The sequence below is a fragment of the Coregonus lavaretus genome (assembly GCF_964263955.1).
Source record: "Coregonus lavaretus genome assembly, chromosome: 36".
Lineage (NCBI taxonomy): Eukaryota > Metazoa > Chordata > Actinopteri > Salmoniformes > Salmonidae > Coregonus > Coregonus lavaretus.
In genome coordinates, this window is record NC_140023.1 from 17,080,662 (window position 1) to 17,085,466 (window position 4,805).

Consider the following 4,805-nt stretch of genomic DNA (forward strand, 5'->3'; position numbering starts at 1 on the left):
GGATCCACTGTCTGAAGAACTACTGGCTCTAGGAGGACAAAACACAGGGTAGCTACTGTATAGTCCCAATCCATGTGCAAATTAAAGTCCCCACATCCAAGGTCTGGGTTAAACAAACTAGTAAATAAACAAACTAGTAGATGAACAATGCACTAGCACTTTCCTTTCATCATCTTCTTTCTTTCCTGAGTCATCACCATTGGAAAAGCTGGACTGGGGAAAGCAAGAGATCCCTATCTATGCTTCTAGTGGGCAGAAATGAGAAATGAAAAGAGGTGGTTGTAGAATACGGACATGACCCAGGATTAACCCCCCTAACTTCACCACAACCAGTATAGAAATCAGAGGAGGCTGGTGGGAGGAGCTATAGGAGGACGGACTCATTATAATGGCTGGAATGGAATTAATGGAACGGAATCAAACACATCAAACAAATGGAAACCATATGTTTGACTCTGTTCCATTCATTCCATTCCCGCCATTACAATGAGCCCGTCTTCCTATAGCTCCTCCCACCAGCCTCTTCTGGTATCACTCTATATGGACCCTCTTTGCTGGAGCCACTGCAGAGTGGTGTCTACCACTTCCCGATCGATGACGACTTGCAGCACTAGCCAATGAAAGTGATCCTCTTCCTCTTCCTCTTCTTCTTCCTTTCAGTTTCTTGCAGACTACATCAGTATATCCCTAATCAGCTCATCACAGCAAACCCACAGTGCCCCAAACTCATCCTGGTCCACATGACCTAATCCTTTCTCTGCTACCCCACGTACCCCCTCACACCCCTTGCAGATCCCTGAATGGCAAAATAGTGTTGTCCCGTTTTCACCTGCTCTCACTCTATCTGCCGCTTCCATCAGACCCACTAACTGCATATAGACCAATCTGTTAAAAAAAAGATGAAAATCATAACAGCTGTACTTCTTCTAATAGGAAGCATATGGAGCGGGAGGACATTAGGAAACAGGGAGAGACAACAGACCACATGAGACTGTAATCCCAACCCCAATCAGCAGAGGGAGTGATATGCACAACAACATTCCATAATGCCTGCCCTCTGCCAGGCTCAAGTCAGTGATCTGAGCAATGGGGACAGCTGCTGAACACAACACCCAAAGGAGAAGCTATCATTGGTAACACAAACACAGCACTGTTGATAAAAACAGCATTGAATGGATAGGGGCTACTGTGGGGATAAAAATAATTGAATCCCCATCAAAAGGACTTAAAGGCTTTTCATTGCCACAGAGATCTACTTTACACTAGATTAGGTATTAGGTAAAGACCTCTGCCTCGTTATGCTATATGAATATACCTGCAGCACATTGTTCTGATTAATGTATTATGGTCAAGGGTGTGAATGGGGCGTGTGTGAAGCATAAAGCTTATCATACAGGTTTGTGATCATGACACAAAATAATATAGCTGTGGTCCACTAGCTATAATCCTGCACACTGTGTGTCTGGAGAAACTGTTTAACTTTGTCTGCTCTTAGTTTGGTTCAGTTTTCCTTTGGGACAGGGTATCTTCGATGTCTGTGAGGGCTTGTGGGCTGAGAGCCAGGATCCTGTCAAGGCTGGCCTTACCATCCCAGTTCCTCTGCTAAGAGTGGTTATTTGTAAGAATGCAGCGTCAGATTCTCAGCTGTGCTAGAACAGCAAGGTAAAAGATTGCGAATTAAATCTAAAATTAAATCCAAAGTGGCTCCTCCATCATGTACAATGTAATATACAGTACCAGTCAAAAGTTTGGACACACCTACTCATTTAAGGGTTTTTCTTTATTTTTTCTATTTTCTACATTGTAGAATAATAGTGAAGACATCAAAACTATGTAATAACACATATGGAATCATGTAGTAACCAAAAAAGTGTTAAACAAATCAAAATATATTTTATATTTGAGATTCTTCAAAGTAGCCACCCTTTGCCTTGATGATGGCTTTGCACACTCTTGGCATTCTCTCAACCAGCTTCATGAGGTAGTCACCTGGAATGCATTTCAATTAACAGGTGTGCCTTCTTAAAAGTTAATTTGTGGAATTTTTTCCTTCTTAATGCGTTTGAGCCAATCAGTAGCTGTCGTGTTGTGACAGGGTAGGGGGGGTAAACAGAAGATAGCCCTATTTGGTAAAAGACCAAGTCCATATTGTGGCAAGAACAGCTCAAATAAGCAAAGAGAAACGACAGTCCATCATTACTTTAAGACATCAAGGTCAGTCAATACGGAAAATGTCGAGAACTTTGAAAGTTTCTTCAAGTGCAGTCACAAAAACCATCAAGCGCAATGATGAAACTGGCTCTCATGAGGAACGCCACAGGAAAGGAAGACCCAGAGTTACCTCTGCTGCAGAGGATAAGTTCATTAGAGTTACCAGCCTCAGAAATTGCAGCCCAAATAAATGCTTCACAGTGTTCAAGTAACAGACACATCTCAACATCAACTGTTCAGAGGAGACTGTGTGAATCAGGCCTTCATGGTTGAATTGCTGCAAAGAAACCCCTACTAAAGGACACCGAGTGGCGCTAGAGATCCTGGTTCGAATCCAGGCTCTGTCGTAGCCGGCTGCGACCGGGAGACCCATGGGGCGGTGCACAATTGGCCCAGGGTAGGGGAGGGAATGGCCGGCAGGGATGTAGCTCAGTTGGTAGAGCCTGGCGTTTGCAACGCCAGGGTTGTGGGTTCGATTCCCACGGGGGGCCAGTATGAAAATTTAAAAAAATTATGTATGCACTCACTAACTGTAAGTCGCTCTGGATAAGTGTGTCTGCTAAATGACTAAAAATGTAAATGCAATAAGAAGAAGAGACTTGCTTGGGCCAAGAAACACGAGCAATGGACATTAGACCGGTGGAAATGTGTCCGTTGGTCTGGAGTCCAAATTTGAGATTTTTGGTTCCAACCGCTGTGTCTTTGTGAGACGCGGTGTGGGTGAACGGATGATCTCTGCGTGTGTATTTCCCACCGTAAAGCATGGAGGAGGAGGTGTTATGGTGTGTGGGTGCTTTGCAGGTGACTCTATCTGTGATTTATTTAGAATTCAAGGCACACTTAACCAGCATGGCTACCACAGCATTCTGCAGCGATACGCCATTCCATCTGGTTTGGACTATCATTTGTTTTTCAACCGGACAATGACCCAACACACCTCCAGGCTGTATAAGGGCTGTATTTTACCAAGAAGGAGAGTGATGGAGTGCTGCATCAGATGACCTGGCCTCCACCATCCCCCGACCTCAACCAAATTGAGATGGTTTGGGATGAGTCGGACCGCAGAGTGAATGAAAAGCAGCCAACAAGTGCTCAGCACTTCAAGACTGTTGGAAAAGCATTCCAGGTAAAGCTGGTTGAGAGAATGCCAAGAGTGTGCAAAGCTGTCATCAAGGCAAAGGGTGGCTATTTGAAGAATCTCAAACATAAAATATATTTTGATTTGTTGAACACTTTTTTTGGTTACTACATGATTCCATATGTGTTATTTCATAGTTTTGATGTCTTCACTATTATTCTACAATGTAGAAAATAGTAAATATATATATTTTTTAAATTACCGGTAGTTTATGTTGAGCACTTGTTGGCTGCTTCAGCTTCCCTCTGCTGTCCAACTCATCCCAAACCATCTCAATTGGGTTGAGGTCTGGTGATTGTGGAGGCCAGGTCATCTGATGCAGCACTCCATCCACCTGATTCACACAGTCTCCTCTGAACAGTTGATGTTGAGATGTGTCTGTTACTTGAACTCTATGAAGCATTTATTTGGGCTGCAATTTCTGAAGCTGGTAACTCTAATGAACTTATCCTCTGCAGCAGAGGTAACTCTGGGTCTTCCTTTCCTGTGGCGGTCCTCATGAGAGCCAGTTTCATCATAGCGCTTGATGGTTTTTGCAACTGCACTTTGGTCTTTTACCAAATAGGGCTATCTTCTGTATACCAACCCTTCCTGGTCACAACACAACTGATTGGCTCAAATGCCAATCAGTTGTGGAAGGAAAATAATTTCACAAATTAACTTTTAGGATGGCACACCTGTTAGTTGAAATGCATTCCAGGTGACTACCTCATGAAGCTGGTTGAGAGAATGCCAAGAGTGTGCAAAGCTGTCATCAAGGCAAAGGGTGGCTACTTTGAAGAATCTCAAATATAAAATATATTTTGATTTGTTTAACACTTTTTTGGTTACTGCATGATTCCAAATGTGTTATTTCATAGTTTTGATGTCTTCACTATTATTCTACAATGTGGAAAATAGTAAAAATAAAGAAAAACCCTTGAATGAGTAGGTGTATCCAAACTTTTGACTGGTACTGTATGTCCACCTCTTGCTATGATACTTAGGAAAATAAACATGAGGAAAGTAATCTGACCCCCAGGGAAAGTGTCACAATAACAAGTACTGAATTGTCAGTGGTTGAGTTTTTGTGATCCAAAAAGTCAACCAGATGTACAACTCTTGCTGAAACTGAGGCTGTCCTAATATGGACCCTGAACAGATCACAGTTTCTATCCAGGACCTAAGCACAAATACCTTGTGACTAATGATTTCACAAAAAGTGCTATAATCAAATGTGTGATTGACTGATTGATTAAGTCACGACCTCAAAGGAATCAGCCATGACCCACTACAAAAGTGGATCCCACCCACCATTTGGGAACATAGATATAAATCATTTAGATACTCCAGATTCCAGTCCTACACAGGTTTAGAGGTGCATGGACAACACACTGGAGGTAGGGGCTTATTTTTGGAGTGGCTATCAACAACCCCTTGACAACTCCGCTGTCTGATTGACAGGACAAGTGTGCAA